The following is an 18,435-nucleotide window of genomic DNA, read 5'->3' on the forward strand; positions in this document are numbered from 1 at the left end:
AAAGTTCAAGATGCTCACTCTAGCTCAGGTCTTGCAGGATGCCAATTTTCACATTCCCGTGCTCCCTCCCCCTAGGCGTAACCTGTGGTTTACAGCAGGCCATGAGCGCGTTCACCATGCTCCCCTTGGCCTTACCATACCCCTTGGTTAATGACCAAGGTGATGGTGGTGGTCGCGGCTTAACTGCGCAGATCAGGGGTGTCGGTTTTCCCCTATCTCGACGACTGGCTGTTGAAGGTGATTTCACCCAGGCTGTTATCTTGCACCTCTGATTACGGCGAACATTCTGCACTCACTGGGGTTCTCCATCAACGTGCTGAAGTCACGCCTGACTCTCTCTCAGACACTCCTTTTCATCTGAGCTTTTCTGGATACGGTGCATTTTTTGGCCTATCCTCCCGAACGGTGAGTCCAGGATATTCAGACTATGATACCTATGTTTCAGCTTCTATCCTGGATTTCGTTGAGAATGGATTTGAGAGTGCTGTGTCTTATGACGACCTGCATCCTGCTAATGACACATGCCAGATGGCATATGTGGGCTCTGCAGAGAGACTTGAAGTTCCAGTGGGAGCAACATCAGGGGAATCTCTCTGACATGGTCCAGATCTCGAAGAGTACTGCAAAGGACCTGCAGTGGTGGCTAATAGACCGTGATTGGGTCAGAGGCAGAGCCCACTCCCTTCCCCAACCATACCACAGAGTAGTGACAGATGCATAACTCCTGGGATGGGGCAGCCGTCTGGAAGAGGTGGCGATCAGACAACCCTGGTCTCTGGCGGAATTTGGACTCCACATCAACTTGCCAGAGTTCCGAGCGATTCGCTTGGCTTTGAAAGACTTTCTTCCGTCAATCAAGGGAAAGCAGGTTCAAGTGTTAACGGACAACACCACTGCCATGTGCATCAAACAGGGCGGGATGGGGTCATGGACCCTTTGTCGAGAGGCCCTGCATCTCTTGATGTGGTTGGAACAGCAGGGTAGTTCCCTGGTGGTTTAACAATTGGCAGGTCTCTCAACACCAGGGCGGACAAACTCAGCCGTTGATGCCTAGAGGGTCACGAACAGCGTCTCTAACCGGAGGTGGCGCAAGGCTTCTTTAAGCAGTTGGGAGAACCTTGGTTAGATCTGTGCGCCCCCGCTGAGAACGTTCAATGTCAGCAGTTTTATGCGCTGGAGTTTCCAAGGTAGTAATCGCTTGTTGATGCTTTTCGTATCGAGTGGAGCTCAGACCTCCTGTAAACTTTTCCATCAATACCACTCCTGTCCAGAGTGCTCAAGAAGATCAGGAGCGACCGGGCTTAAGTCAATCTTAGGGCTCTAGACTGGGCACAGAGAGTCTGATATCCTGAGCTTCTCCAACTGAGCATCGATCCTCCGATAAGGCTGCCCCTTCAGAAGGTTCTTCTGTCGCAGCAGCAGGGGAGGGTCCTCCACCTGAACCTGTCAACTGTACGCCTTCTTGCATGGAGATTGAGTGACTGCAGTTGACAGCATTTGACCTCCCTCCCGAAGTCTGTAATGTTACTTTGGCAGCCAGGCATCCCTCTACCAGGACACTGTACACCTGCCAGTAGCAGCAAAAATGTGTAAAATATTGTATGGAAAGATCTATTGATCCTCTTTCTTCTTCCCTCTCTCAAGTCCTTCTTTTCATTTTGACCCTTGCCAAGCAGGGCTCTGCTCTGGGCACTCTAAACGGGTACTTTTTGGCCCTGTCTGCCTTCTTGAGCTGCCAGACCAACCCTCTTTATTTAAATCCTCTATTGTAAATAGATTTCTTAAGGGGCTTCTACATATGTTCCCACCTGCTACTTTCATCTTGCCTCAATGGGACCTTAATTTGGTTCTCACCTTCCTGATGTGTGCTCTGTTTGAAATTCTGCTTGACTGCCCTTCTGGCTGCTTACCATCCAAACAGTATTTCTAGTGGGAATGACTTCTGCTAGGAGGGTAAGCGAATTGCAGGCTCGGTCATCCAAACTTCCTTACCCGACCATCTTCCCTGATAAGTTGGTACTTCGCACTAGGGCCTCTTTCTTACCTAAAGTGATAACAGCATTCCACATGGGGCAATCGGTCACCTAACCCACTTACTACACTTCTCCTCATCACTTTAAAGAAGAGCAGCAACTCTACCGTCTGGTCCCTAAAAGAGCATTGTCATTCTACCTTGACCGCACTAAAGAGTTCCGGGTTGAGGACCAACTCTAGCTTAGGGTATGTTGGATCAAAGTAGGGTTGTGCGGTGCAGAGGACGACTATCTTATCTTAAGGACTCATTCCACCAGAGATAAGGCTGCTACCACGTCGTTGCAACGTGGTGTTCCAGTCCTTGACTGCAACGTGGGCATCCCTGCTCACATTTACCAAACAATACTGCCTGGACAGTCAAGTCCAAAGGGACGGCCTTTTCGGCCGCTCTATCCTGCAGGACTTCCTGGTCTAACTTGTCAGCAGTCCCTCCTCCGTGGATGGTATTGCTTGGGTATCTGTTCAAAGGTGAATCTGCGGCTAGATGTCTCTGTCGGATGGACAAGTTACTTACCTTTGGTAAATCCTTATCTGGTAGACACATGATCTAGCTGCAGATACCTTAACGACTCACCCATCCTCCCTGCACTGCGGACAGGTTTTCAGGGTCAGGGCTGACCCACTTTCAGGGCCGTAGTTTATTCAGAAACACACCAATGTGAGTGTGCTTCAATGCTCTGCGCTTCTGGCGTGGAAAGTCGTGAGAAGTAACTGACGTCAACACACCAAGGTGGTGCCTATATAGGTGAGGATGTCGCGTGCAGTCCACCAACACCACCTGCCAGCGTGCAATGGTACTGCTCTAAGAGAAACCTTCTAGATCCAGTCTGATGCCGGGGAAATTCAAAGGTAAAGAATCTGCGGCTAGATAATTTCTCTACCGAATAATGCATTACCGAAGGTAAGTAACTAGTCCTTCTCAACCTGCTGTATTAGCCTGGCATCCTTGTACCCCCAGGCACCAGCTCAGTAGGTCGCCAAAGAGATGCACTTGGTTTTATAAATATTGATCATTTTCTCATACCAGCTTGTGCCCGCATCTGCGAACAAAGGTAAAAACTGACTCCACAACTCTTTGGCATTGAGTATCCCTGTTCTTATATAAGATGTGCCAGTTTAGATTATAGTCCACAGGAAAGCCTAGATAAGTAAAACACTTAACTCCAAGAATTTCTGACCCACCCAAATAAAATGCTCTTGTTTTGACATTTTTGGGATTAATAATCATACCAAAAGATTTGGTAAGATTAGTTTTAAGGTCCAAACCCCCCTCTCCCACAATAAAACTATAAAAGGCATCTAGGAGGAGTTGCAGGCCATATGCTGTTCTCGAAATTAGCACTGCTTTGTCCGCGTACAGTAAAACTGGTAAAACAATGGACTTCATTTTGGGTAGATATTTCCCTACTTTGCCCAAATTATATTCTTTGTCGTTAATATAAACAAGACACAGTAAATGAGCCATCCCACAGCCTTGCCTAACCCCTAATGAAGATTTGATTATAGGTGAGAAATTCACCATCTGATACATATCTGCCTCTAGCTATGGTACCCCAATGAATACTTTGGACAGAACCAATTACAGTCTGGTCGATTCCCATCCTTACATAATGTCCCAGAGCTTCACTCTGTTTGCCATGTCAAAGGCACAGGAGAGGTCCATAAACACAAGGTGAATGGAACCCTCTCCTGACCTTTACCTATTTACCAATACTCAGTTGGAGATTTAGGCACTGTTCCACCGTGTGTCCCCCCCCCCCCCCCCCTTGTCGAAACCTGAACTGCACTCTTGATAGGGCCTGATTTTCTTCCAACCAAACCTCCACCTTTCCTGCAGGGCTCTGATTAATAGCAGCAACTAAATTCTTAATTTCAACGGTTTTACTAAGGTTGGTATACAACTCCAAAGTACAGCCTGCTATTTCTCCATTTTCTATATTAAGCATCCTGTTTCTGGATTAAAATTATTATTAAAATGATCTACCCATGCTTATACAGACATGACTGTATCCAATGAGGGTTTCTCATTCCCAGAGAAGAAAGGTTGATTAACAACCTTCCAGAATGCTGCACCCTGTCTCAATTTGGCAGCCTTTACAAGCTCCTACCAAGTTGCCTTTCTTAACTCTGTTCTCCTGGCCTCAATGGTAGTTTTATAATTTCTCCTTGTACACAAGATGTCTTTCCTGGATAGCGTGGTTTTGGATAGTGCTAATTTCAAATGCTGATGGGCCGATGTGCAGGCATGATTAAACCAACCTAATGGTGGTGAATTTCTAGAGTCTTTATTCAGCCTCAGCCTCTGTTCCACAGAAGCGCACAGGGCACTGAAAGCTACTAAAATGTTCGCTGGGCCTTCCTCCAGAGGTCAATAGAAAAATAGATTGGCTATTATCTTTGAAAAGACTCCTTATTTAATCTGTCCCATTTTATCCCGATACCCTTGTTAAGCGAGTGGGTGTGTGCCTGTCAGATGCAAATCAAGAACCAGATCAGAGCAAGGGGGTTACGGTCACTTATACATGAGGTGGTTCCATTATATTCCAATATTAATTCAGTTAAATCTAGGGACAGAATAAATAAATCAATCTCACTACCATTATTTAGACCCATTGTAAGTAAGGGGTAGAGGTGCCCCATGTGCCCTGTATTCTTTGGTAAATGCCAATTGTTTAGAACCCAAAATCCTGTTCAGTGCCTCCCCAAAGGGGGTGTGCTGGAAGTGTAAGATATCTGCCCGCTCCATTGCCCTAATTCCGTAGAGGGAGAATTCACTGTTTTCACACAATCTCATGTTAAAGTCCCCTGCCCAAACTATTAACGTCTCCTTATTGCAACTATCCAGAAAATTCACTAAATTGTTCTCAGCATCATCATTTACAGTTGCAGCTTATGTGTCAGATATTATTATACAGATTAACCAAAATGACATCAAAAGAATTTGGTATCTTCAATAACACAAACTTAAAATGATACGTAAAATTAATTACATCCCACTTAGTTTTACAGAGAACAGAATAGCTAGGCCCCCCCTTAACTCTTCCTGCACGTGATGGGTAGCTATACAACAAAGTGTATAACAACTGTTAACACTAAAATCCGCTATAGAACAGGTTTCTTGCAATAAGACAATGTCTGTATTATTGATGACAGCCAGCCAGTCAGGATTTAATAACTTGGTGTGGATACCAGCAATATTCCATGACCGGATTCTAAGGCCTTGTCCATTAGCCGTGGTTCTCTTTGAAGTGAACCTCGGGTCCACTAAGTCCATTAAAGAGCCACTCTCAGAAGGCACCTTTTGCCCCCAGGACTCTTGACCCACCTTCCGAGTAATATCAGTACTAGAGCACTTCTGTACATCCAGAGAGGCTAGAGCTTCGAAGGAGTTCCGTGCTTCCACGTTCTAAGATGGCTTATCAACTCCAGGGTGAATAGCATTTACAATCACAGACTTAGTTGAGAGCCCCCCCAGGCCTATAAAATTAGCCTAAGGGTTGAACCTGGATAGATCCTGGGGTTCGAGAACATGTAGTGATGTTTGACCATATTAGGTGATTTAAAGTTAATGTTTACACAGTCCCCAAATGCTTCTCTTTTAACAGGCCCATTCAGGGAGTTCTTAATACCTCATTAGAGAAATCATGGGGCCCCCCAGATTTTTTTCTTAACCAGTGATTACTATATTTTTCAGAGCTGCATGATCTTTCTTCATGAATGGTGTTAATGCGGGAACATTTTTCAGGGCTATCACAAATAGAGTACACTCTGGTGGGAGCTGGGGGGTGGTATTTCCCGTAACTTCAGTCCCTCTGTCTGCTTCACCAGAATCTCTTTCTCCGAGTCCTTCCTGTGACCTAGTATGCTTTCCCGCCTGCCCTTGGTTGCTTTAAGGACTTGCTAGACTAAGACTTACTTTCAGCAGGACCTACAGCAATAGGCTCAGGCGAAGTAGGCAGTGAGATGGTGAGCATGGTCCCAACAGATAAAACAACGGGTGGAACTACTGCTGACTGGGCAACAAGAAATTGTTCATCTTACAAAATTCGGACTCAATTTTACCCAAACGATCAAGGATTAATTCGAGCTTGCCCATCAATAGCTCAAGGACTTTATTACAAAGATCGTTCATTATGTCTGTTTCTTTATCCTTTTCTACAGCCCCAATGTCCATATAGGGGGAGAAAGTGGACGGACACAGTCTCTCTGGTTTAGTCCCAACTTCGACTCCCCTCAGTCTCCTAAATAGGGCCCTAGCAAGGGCACAAGCTGGTGTCTCTTTACCCCCGGCCCAACAACTAGAGTGTGAACATCTGCTTTTGGATCAGTAGTAAATGCAGCTTGTGAGACAAGTGAGCAACTGGAGGATGTGAAATAGGAGAGGGGCAGGCGACGTTTAGCCAGCTCAATCTCCTTGTTAAATACACCATCCACCCACTTGAAGAACCCATTAATGGTACTGCCGGGAACAGATTTGAGGGGAATTTTAGAGGGCTTATGCTTCCCCATTTGAAGGACCCGAGTGGAATTCCAAAAAAGGATGAAAACAAAATAATCAGCCAACAGTACCATGTATGCGATGAAAGGGGTGTGGCCCAGCCCATCCACCTCCAGGCGAAGATGAGCCCGATCTTGACCCAGTCTTTGCCTGAGCGCACCCGCAAGAAAACAACGCACTTAAGAGCACTCACCAGTGGTAGAAGCCCTCCTCATGGGCTCACGGCAATGGCTGGATGTTGTAGTCCCCCTGCAGCAGTCCACAAGAGACCACAAAGTGGCCCATGCCCCCAGGAACACACCCTGCGTAAGAGCCCTCGCTGTGGTGAAAGCAATCCTCCTGGGCTTGCGGTGATAGCTGGAGGCTGTAGTACCCCGGTGGCAGTCCCCAGGAAGCAACACACATGTCCCTTGTCCTAAGGTTGAACACCTGTGCAGGCTAGACTGCTACAACAAGCTCCAAGAGGCCTTTCCCTGCTACTGTCCAGCTGGCCACTGGCAACTGGACCCTCATGTTGGCCTCTGCCTGCCATCCTGTGAGTCTTTAAATGCCTCCCATGGGGTACTCCTTTGGCATATTGGAACTTAAAGGACTAGAATCAGAAGGCAAAATCTTTGACCAGGCAAAGCCTGGTTAGTACATCTGACCTATGCTCCATGCGGTCTGCATCAAATTGCACCTAGATCCTGTTCTACCGCAACCAATAACTGTCATTGGTACTTTGTGCTTCTTGGCACTATTTCTACTTAAAACTTCATATCTACAGTTTCCCTTATTTGATTGTTGGCATTTTGTTTAATACATGTTTAATCTTCTTTTCTAAATTCGTGTTGAGGTGTTTATTGTTTTGTATTTTGACTGTATTACTGTTTTAGTACTGCATAATACTTTACACATTGCCTCTAAGGTATGTGGGTACTTACCGTCCTCAACTAATAACGCACGTTCTTACAGGTGTTGAAGTAATTTTTGAAAGGTCTCTTCCGCCCCTTTCCTATGCTAGTCAATGGCTTGCAAGTATGAAAAATAAGCCTTGTTCTTGGAGCCACCAAGAAAGCTCCGTTTGAGTGTATTAATAAGACTTCAATGCAGATGCTTTCTTGGAAGCTTACTTTCCTACTGGCTAAGAACATCACTAAGACTGATTAGGGAGATGCAAGCTTTTTTTGTGTGTTGCACCGTGCCTCAATTTCAGCAGCGACAAAGTGACCGTCATCAACAGTCCGCATTTCAAGTTGAAAGTGTCCTCATCTTTTCAACCAAGTGAGAAAATTCATCCTTCTTTCCGTGGCCCTTTTCTCCAGTAAAAAGGCCCCTGCACTCACTAATGTCAAACAGTGTATGCTTTTCTTTCTGCAGGGGATTGCCTCGCAGTTGTGCTGGACTCTTCCTAATAGGACTGGACCAAGACGGATTTGCATTGCATATTGCTCCTCTCGGTAGAGTGTAGCCGTGAGTGAAAAATAATGGTCTCCAATACGACGCTGAGTGATCACCAGTAGCTGAGATTAAGTCAAGCATTGGCTCCATCACTGTTTTATGCATTGTGTTGCTTTCTCCCTCTAAGACACAAACACGCCTCTAGTGGCATGGCAGGTGAAGCAGCACTAGTCCCTGGACAGTCCCTCAAGAATATTTGCAAGGCTGCGATGGGGGCCTGCATCCACATATTCACCAAAAACTACTGTCTTGATATCAAATCATGAACCAAAGAGTTTGACAAGCGGTCCTGAATGTTTAAAATGAACATCATTTCTGCCTTTTATGTTTTAAATTTGTACTGCTTTTGTATTCATAATTCAGGTATGTCAATCTATGAAATATTCATTGCTGGAGAAGGGAATGACCAATCAATGTAGTTCACTAGTGTTGGTATCTTCCATAGATTCTCATCCGCCTCTCCCTATGGCTCTAGTTTACTACTCCCAACAAGCTCGGAACATCAGCAGTTGAGCCACTGAAGGTAGTTCAGGTCACACACTGAGGTGGATTATGTATAAGTCTACCTGTAGCCTTTTTTTTTTTTTACATTCTTATAAAGTGAACTTGACTTTAGGGTATCAGTGTATAAACAGGAAGTGAGAGCTTCAGCTTGCAGTGAACAAAGTAAGCGAGTCAACATAAGAACCCATTAGTATATCCATTCCATAGCAATGCATGAATGATTCTTAATGTAAAGTGAGTGAAAAATGAGACGGAGGACAATAAAGGGATGGGAAGATGAGGATAAACCCTACAGGGGGGTGGCAGAGTCAAATGAAGATGAGCTGGAAGGACGTGGTATCTTGTTATCAGAGAATCTGGCTATATGAAGGTTGATAAAAAGGTGAACTTGTGGTAAAAGAGATATGGGAACAGTAACATTGACAGGGTAGACAGCATACAGTGGAGGAGTGGAATTAGGCACAAGAAAATGCAAGCTATGTACGGTAATTGAAGAAAGATAAGGTGGGAAGGAATGGGAGGTCAAATAAGGATATAATACGTATTGGGGGGGTTTAAGGTCAAGGAGCATTATTTTAAATTGAATTCTAGCGGGACAGTACTCAGTTTTTATAGAAACCTAACAAGGAGTCCGTCTAATACCTACTGGTAATGAGTTCCAAATCGGTGTGTATACTTGCTCTGTCATACATTGACTTTGGACAACTCTCAGCCTTGTGAAGGGTAATAGTTCATGCATTTGAACCCATGAGAGATACCATTGCTGGAGCACTCTACTTACAGTTATGTAACTTTGTATCCCCTCACATATGCTCTTCGTTAATATTCATGAACTGTATATTTTCTACTGCATGTGGGATCCATCAACACATTCAACTAAGAAAGAAGTATCAACTTCTATTTTAAAACAAATGGCAACTCAAAGGCAACAATTTCTATATATTATTATATTTTGTCTTACTATTATACTTGTAACAGATGTATATTCCCACAGATTCCTTATTTGAACCCTTTCCCAGGTCTTAAACTGGATTTGAAACTTTTTGTAGAAATGACAGTTGTAGGTAAGTAGGATATTCTTCCATTGCCACCCCCACTTTTGCTGGGGTCAGTTTTTTTGTGACTAGTCTGATTTGAGTCTTACCCCAACATTGATTCCAGTCGGAGGTGCCCTCCTTGCATACTCCAGCTTGAACCAGTTCAGGTGAGTCCTTGGCTCCCACTCAGGCATGAAACTGGACAAAGGACATGGGAGCATCCTTGTCAGAGTGACCGTTCTTCCTTAAGGTCTGCCTGTCATGAATCAAGACCCACCTCTCGGCACCTCCAACTCGGAATGTTATAATAACATAGAGTATTAGAGTGGCCCAGTGGCCAGCAAGGGGGGGGGGGGGAAGAGATCTGTAAAACACAAAATCATAAATAATTACTTTTGTAAGGTTTTATTTCTCTTAGTTATACATCACCACGAGGAATTGCTGATCATTTCGCTTACCGAGCAGAGTACTACCTACTCTGACAAGTGTGCACATGGTACAAAGCTGAGAGTGGGCAAAATCAGCATTCAGGAATTGGCAGGTGCCAGACAAAATGCCCTTGAAACACTCCGACACTGGTTCAGGAAGAAGAAACTCCCAGCCGAGGAAAACCAGGAAGCAGCTCCCACAGCCGCAAATAGCAGGACTCGGTCGCGCTCCGATCCCAGAGCCTTCCGGGGGAAAATGGAGCACTGCTTTTAGGGTGTGGCCGGTTTTATGGAGCTTGCCACACCCAAGATGGCCGCCCCGGGAAATGTAGTCTATATGGACTACAACAGCCTAAAACAAAGAAAACCTGCAGTAAAGACTCTCAAAATCATAAAGATGAAACAAGTGTTTTTACATGAATAAAAAAGCCAAAACTTGAAATGCAATGCAAATGGGCCCAACACATATGATACAAAACCACACTGCTCTCATGTTAAACTAAACGCTTAAATTAAATATACAGTAACACGTCAAATAAAGTATACAATAAACTATGGCTTACGTGCTAAATAAAAGATACTGGAATCTGTAATCATGGCATCTAGGAGTCAATGCTGGTAAGAACACTGAGACCACCAGTGAGCAGAAAGAGCTTCTCCATGATCTTTTACACATAAGGGCTTAGTGCATTTGGGTAAAGGCACGTACAGACGCATCACAAAGAGGCATTGGGCGGGCCCTACACCACGCACCTCCCTAAACCTGACAATCCTCCCCTCTTTCCAGCCCCAACTCTGGGAGGGACCCTTGAGTTGTTCCAACCCTTCCCTTAGGGTACTTAAGGACTTACATGTGAGTGGGTCCTCAGATTCGTTGAGGGACAAGACTCAAAACTGAAACCACAATCTCTTCGACCTCCTGGATACTTGGACTTTGCCTGGAACCGAGAATGCAACAAGGAAGTCTCCTAGTACTCCTGGGCTTGCTGTTTTGCAAGTCTTCTTCCTTGTCTGTGCCTGTGCTTCATCCAAGATCTTGACCAGACCTGTGAGTATCAAGGACACCCAAAGTAATCTCCCTCTGGGGCAAGGAGTCACTCCCCTGCCTCTGCTGGCACCGCAACATAGCTGACCGATTTGCTGCTCCTGATATTCCACAAACTTCAAAAGGCTCAACAACACAGGTGTTGGTTCTGCAACTCCCTCGAGTCATGAACTGTCCTCTCAGCAAGTTTGAAGCCAGTATCCCATGTCAGAACCGCTGGGACAAAACTCCTGTGCACTGCGTTGACATGCCGTGGTTGGCTCTGCACTCCAGAGATCTTTGGGCTACAGGAAGCTCCAACCTCCAGCATCTCTTCTTGCCAAGTACAGCATCCTTACCACATCCTCTGCACCGTGGACCTTCATTCTTGGTGAGCTGCTCGAGGTCCTCTTGCGACTCCTGTGCCTTCGGCCTGCGGATCCTCTTGAGTGTCGTCTTCTGCTTCAGTGGGCACGCCGCCTTCCTCTGTCCTTGCTGGTCCCAACGTTGCTCCTTCTTCGATTTTCACGCCTGTTGCAGCTGCCAAAGCTTCTTGGTGCTCCCGCTGACACCGACTCCCTGGTTCTCGACTTCTGTTGTGGGACAGCTTGTGCACGACTCCTGGTCTTCCTCAGTGTCGCCTGGTCCTCACAGCTGCAGTGAAAAGGTCACCGTCAACACTTCTGAACCATCCGACATCGGTTGGCATTGCTCTTCCATGACTCCTGGTCACATCCGAGTGGCATAGAGTCGGTCCGCTCTGCTTGCAGGTTCTTCACTTCAAGAATCCACCCTAGGATTCCACCAGACTCTTGCACAGTCTTTGCCAGCGGCATCTTCCCTGAAGTCCTCCTTTGTGGTCTATGGCGGTTTGTGATGTCACCTATGCCCCTGGCTTCCCTGCGGTAGGTATCCTGGGGTATCCACGAGTGGGATGACTCTCCAACATACTGTCCACTGGGTTTCTTCAGGGTCCACTGGGAAGGGTCCCTCTTCTTCAAAACTGCAACGCGACTTCCCTGTTGACTTCTATTGAACACGCGGCTGCGTTTCCACTCTGCAAACAGCCTCCGTGTGGTTCCCGGGTACTTACTGTGGGTGGTTCCTTGGGTCCCCAACTCCTCGGAGTACCCTGGTCCAACTCCTGACTTGGTTCACAGTTCGCATTAAATTTTTTAGTATATAATTTTGTTTCCCTCTTGAAAGCACTGTATTTGTGCTTACTTACCTACTGCTATTGAAGTATTATTGCATATTTGTGTTTACATCTCTGGGTAGGAGATATATCAATGTGTAAGTGAGTGTAGTGTACTAAATACATATTTTTATATATACACTGTGTGGTTCTTTTTCGTTTAACCTATACCACATGATTATTCTGTTAACACTCCTTCAAGATGAGCCTGAAGGCTTCCACAGCTACCATTTTGAGAGCTTTCAAAAGGTTATTAAAGACCACTAAAACCACCATAAGGGTTGCCGGGATTAGTGCAAGGTGCTTCACTTAAATAACTGTGCACCATATACAAAGCCGTCTCCTACAACAGTCCACCCACTTTAGGCAGTGCTGTATGGTTCAAGATCTAGAACTAGAAAACCGCGGCAGAAGTGATGTAGTTGGTCATAAGTAGAGCTGGTTACATCAGTTTTTTTTCACTCCTCAGAGAGGCAGCATCCTGTTCTGTGGAAAAATATTTTCTCTGGCACTACGTCCACTCCTGCATTTTCAGACGTTATGCCCTTTGGTAAATGCAAAAAAATGTCAGTCCTTGACCTACATACACTTCGAGTGTTTGTGCTGCTTCTGTAAAGCACAACTATGGCACATTTAGACTTTTTGTTCAAATAAACCCTATATTAGAGAGATGGGGGCCATTTGCTTATGGCTTCTGTGAAGCCTTCGTGTTTGCAAGTTTCAGTTTAGAACCCCATTGAAAATCCATTCTCCGGAGAGAAAGAAGTCACACAAATACATTCAAGACATATCGTATTTTTCTCTCTCAGCACAACGAGAAGCCAAGGCATTCCAGAGACCACTTAACCTCTTCATTAGAAACTATACCTATTCTTGGAAAATTTTGAACAGAAACCTCTGGGAGGTTTTCCAAAAGCTGGTGTCTCTGCTGAAAACATTGCTCTAGGTTTGCAGTTTATTAGATGTTTTTGCCTTTCAGAGATGGGCTAGCGTGCCTGCCTTCTGCATAAACCATGGCCCTGCCCTCTTAATGCTGTCGGTACCAGTGGCTACAACCCCAGTCCTAATGGCAAAGCCAATAGGTCACGGCAATACGCATGCTATCGGCGCTGGCAATGTAAATGCATTTGTGTACGCCAATAGGGCTGATATTTATTAAAATGAGTTCTCAGCTGAAGAACAGTCCCATTGCTGTTGTTGGCCGTTATGTCACCACTGTGCGTTGCATAGCATTTTGTGAGTTTTTTTTTTTGTAAAACATTTTTTATTGAAAAATAAACATCAGCAATACAATGACATTTCAGAGGAAGTAGTATCTTAGACTTCATGGGAGCAGTAGATAAATCACAATATACAGAATAATATGTGGAAGGTCTAGGGTGAAGGGGGATCCTCAGCAATGGGAGTAAGGGGAGGTTGACATATATCTCCTCGGTAGGAATTCCACAAGCCCCAAACACGAGTCCATTTTATGGGACATCCGCGGGCCACATATACGTTTTTTACTCGAAACATTGCCCAATCTAAGTCTTTTTCCCAGTCTCGCACTATAGGAGCGAGCGGTGCCCCCCATCGCTGGGCGGTGTTTCTCTTGGCTAGCATTAGTCCCAACGTGACCCATTGTATCAAGCAGGCATTCAAATCTGCAGGCTCCCAGATGTTTAATAGACACCTGCGGGCTTCCATACGGAGTTGCACGGACAAGACAGTATTTATGATATCATGGATGCTACGCCAATAGGGTTGGATCAGCTCACATTCCCAGACTATATGAAGGAAGGATCCCAGTTGGCCACATCCTCGTCTACAGTCTCCCTCGTCTGCCCTCCCCATCCGCACCATTTGAGGCCCCATTATGCATACCCTGTGTAGGAATTTTAGTTGGACAAGTCGGAGACGAGCTGGTATCGCCACCACTCTGGGAGAGGAGACATCTTCCTGCCATTCCTCATCGTCCATCTCAATGCCGTCCCTAGTCCACTTCTCTCGGAGGGCCTGGAGAGGATCCGAAAGGTTGTTAACCAGCTTTTTGTATATCAGTGAAATGCTACTGTCAGGAATATGGCCGTCAAGTATTCCATCTTCTAGCGGGGATGATTCCGATAGTGTGACCCCGGGCTGTAGTTGAGTGCGTAATGAGTGTCCGACCTGCGTGTAGCGGAAGCGTTCCGAGTCGGCCAGCTTATACTGTTGCTGCAATGCGGCAAATGATTTAATATCCGTTTTGTCCCACAGATCACCAATATGGGAAATACCTATGAATTCCCATTTGTCAAACCCCTTACACCTCCACAAGCTGCCCAATTGTTCGGAATCCCATAATGGCGTTGCGAGTGTTAGCTTACGCCCCCAACCAAGGCATTTAGTGGCCGCATGCTAGACATGTACTGCGTGTTTAGTGGGGCCCGTAAGTGTGTAGCGCCGGGGCCTAGAGTAGAGGGCTCTATTAAAGTTCCCCCCCGGAGAGGAGCCATCTATCCATACTATAACCTTGGTCTCACGGCTGGGCATATGTGCAGTGGTTAATGGAGGACAGATGAGCCGCCCAGTAGTACAATTTGATATTGGGAAGACTGATGCCCCCGTCGTACCAGTTCAGGGGAAGCTTATCGAGAGCGATACGTGGTTTGCCGTTCCACAATAGGTCCCTTTGGAGGCTCTCTATTTCTCTAAAATAGGACGCGGGTATCAGATCTAAGGAATTCTGGAGGACATACAAGAACCGGGGTAAAGACATCATTTTAAAGAGGGCAGCCTTCCCTAGTAGGGAGAGGGGGAGCGATCTCCATCTGTCAATATCTTTACGCAGTCTGAGCAAGGGGGGCGCAGGTTATGAGAATAACGGAGGGAGGGGTCTAATGAGAGGAAGATACCCAGATATTTAAAGCCTTCTGTACATATCTGTATAGGACACCCCCGTGGGGGAATCGGCGGATCACCCGCCACGACGAATAGGAGGGACTTGCTCCAGTTTATGGAATAACCGGAGTATCTACCAAAGATCGCAAGGATATCTAAAACCACGATCAGGGATCTTCTCAGAGAGGTCAAATAAAGGATAATGTCGTCAGCGTAAAGGGAAATACGATCCTCCCATTCCGGAGACCAGCGCATGCCCCGAACCATCAGGTCCTTACGTACCCAAGCTGCCAACGGTTCAAGCGCTAGGGCAAATAGAAGTGGGTAGAGGGGGCACCCCTGTCGAGTCCCCCTGCCCAACTCAATAGAGGCCGATTTCTTATTGTTAACTACAACCTGGGCCAGAAGTTGAGAATACAGTAAGTGCACCCATTGTATAGATTTTGGGACAAAACCCATCTTCTCCAATACTGCCCACAAATATGCCCATTCGATGGTGTCAAACGCCATTGCCGCGTCTAAGGAAACTATGGCCGCCTGCTCCAAGATGGAGGCCACCCTGCCTAGAACACCATGCACCCTGCGCAAATTAAGTGCAGTGTTGCGGTGTGGTATGAAGCTGGATTGATCCGGGTGAACCAGGTTCCCAACCACCGTCAAAAGCCGGTTAGCTAGGAGCTTAGCCAGAATCTTGGGTTCTGCATTCAGCAGGGATATCGGCCTATAGGACCCGCAGTCTGTTTTAGGCTTCCCCTCCTTGTGGATGGTAACAATAGTGGCCGTCCTTTGGTCCAGGGGCAGAAGTCCCGTGCTTCTCGAGTCCTCATACATAGCCTTCAAGTATGGGGCCAGTCTGTCTGGTTTGAGTTTGTAAAGTTCGATCGACAACCCATTAGGGCCGGAAGCTTTGCCCGATGTGAGGGACCGTATTGCTGCTGCTATTTCATCAATGGAGATGTTACTCTCCATGAAGTCGGGGTCAACCACAGACAGTCTGCGCAAAACTATATCAGTGAGCAACTGGCGGGAATTGTCTTTGGAATAGGGAGCAACCGAGGTGTAAACTGCCTCAAAGTGGGCCGCGAACTGGTCCACTATGCCTTGTGGGTCTGTAATGGACTCACTCTCGTGCCCGCGAAGCTCTGGTACTAATCTGCTCACCCAATCCCTTTTATCCAGCCATGCTAGTAGTTTCCCATCTTTATCACCCACCTCATATACCCACCCCTGCACCGCTCGTCCCAGGGCCTTAGCCTCGTCAGTCGCCAGCGCCCTATAGTCCTGCTGTTTGAGTTTGAGAAGGTGGAGCTTATCAGGTGTGACATCCGATTCTAATTCTGTTTCCAACCGCCTAACCTCCTCCTCCAGGGCCTCTAGCTCCCTCCTGCGCTCTTTCTTTTTCCCCCGAGATCAAGGAGAGAGTCTGGCCCCGAATTACTACCTTAAAGGCATCCCAAAGCGTCTGCGGGGATTCCACCGAACCCTCATTCTCTTTGAAGTAACTATCCATGGCGACGAGGAGTTCACAGCGGATGTGGGGATCCCGAAGGTACCATGGGTTAATGGGGGCCACTCGCCCCACCTGTTTGTAGTTAAGAGCCATGTGAAGCCAGACCGGTGAGTGATCAGAGATGCCTCTAGCGAGATGTTTTACTTCCCGGACATGGGTAATTTGAGGAACGGGGATCAGTAAATAATCAATCCTAGAGAGGCTCCCATGTGCCCCGGAATGAAAAGTGTATTGGAGAGTGTCAGGGTGAAGGGCCCTCCACCAGCCCCATAGATTCGAGGAAATCAGGCAGCCATCAGGATGATTGAGGGAGGTCGCGCGGGGGATAACGATCTAAATCACCGGAGGCCACAGAATTCAAGTCCCCACCCAGCACCAACAGGCCCTCAGGGATATTTAGCAACAGTGTACCCAGGTCCCTAAAAGTGACAACTTGAAGGCCCGGAGGCACGTAAATCTAACGGAGGGTAATAGGGTGTCCCTCCCAGGTGCCCGAAACCCCAGCATATCTCCCCCTGTCATCCGTCCATGTTTCCTGCACCACCAAGGGGAAAGGATTTTTTCATAAGTATGCCAACTCCTCAGGAGCCCGTGGTGAACCCTGCATGGGCCAACAGTATGTAACACCCTCTGTGCAGTGCCCTACATACATTACCAACTAAGTGAGTTTCCTGAAGTAAAATAACGTCAGGGGCATGGCGCTTTATATATTGAAGGACCACACTACGCTTGATTTTGTCCCCCAGTCCATTGACATTCCAACATAACAATTTAACTCCACTGTCCCAACCTAATGCCATTGCGAATTATACAAGTTGAAATTACAGTACGTGTTTCTACTCCCCCAATCACTGTTGTAATAATAGTCGCTGATGTGATAAACGCTTCAAAAACATAACAAAACACCCCCACCCAACAGCCCCCCACCCCACTGCACTCTGGGCTTGGAACTGCCCATAGAAAACTTGCAGAGTGCCTGTCGCCCTAGAAAAGGATTCAAGAAAGAAAGGAGAAGAGAAAGGGGGGAAATTAAGGCGCTCCCTACCCCAGGTTCCAAGAAAGGACAAATGTAAACCCACCCAAATGCAAATACCTCAGGTCCAATTGAGTCCACGAACCCCATTACTGTGAAAGTAGAGACCCCCCCCCGCCCCATTTACGTAGTCCAGACTCCGCTGCTGAATGGCTCACCACCTCAGGCTGGTTGACTATTCTTATTGTCGCCACTGCCACGTTAGCCGGGCTCCTCGCTCCATGGCTCTCGATCCAGTCTGTCGCGGCTTTGGGGTGCTCAAAGAACCACACTCTCCCCTCCGCCTCGATACGAAGACGTGCCGGAAACAGCATGGAGTATTTCAGTCCCCGTTCTCTGAGGACGCGCTTGACCGATAGGAACGATTGTTTCTGCCGTTGCACCCTCTGTGTAAAATCCGGAAAGAAGGAAATGTCCGAGTTTTCGTACTGCAGGGGCGCGCCCGCCCTGGAGTTTTGGAGGATAACGTCCGTGTCGCGGAAGTTCAAAACCCGCGCCAACATGGGCCTTGGGCGAGCGCCCGGTTTGGGACGGCCACCCGGGACCCTATGGGCGCACTCGATGACAAAGAACTTACTGAGGCCCTTGGGTTGCAAATGTTTAAGAATGAGGTCATCGACAAAGAGGTCCGGGGATTGTCCCTCTGATTTCTCCGGGACCCCAAGGATGCGCAGGTTATTGCGATGCAGGCGGCCTTCGTAGTCGTCCAGCTTGAGGTCAGTAAGTTTGCGAAAGTCCTGAAGGTCGCAAATCTCTCCCTGAAGCTGTGCGACATCACCAACGAGACTGGCAGTGGTAAGTTCAACTTGCTTGACCTTCTCGTTCAGTTTGCCCATATCGGCCCTGATGAGGTTGACATCTATCGCTACTGTG

This window comes from Triturus cristatus, chromosome 12, assembly GCF_964204655.1.
Source record: "Triturus cristatus chromosome 12, aTriCri1.1, whole genome shotgun sequence".
Classification (NCBI taxonomy): domain Eukaryota; kingdom Metazoa; phylum Chordata; class Amphibia; order Caudata; family Salamandridae; genus Triturus; species Triturus cristatus.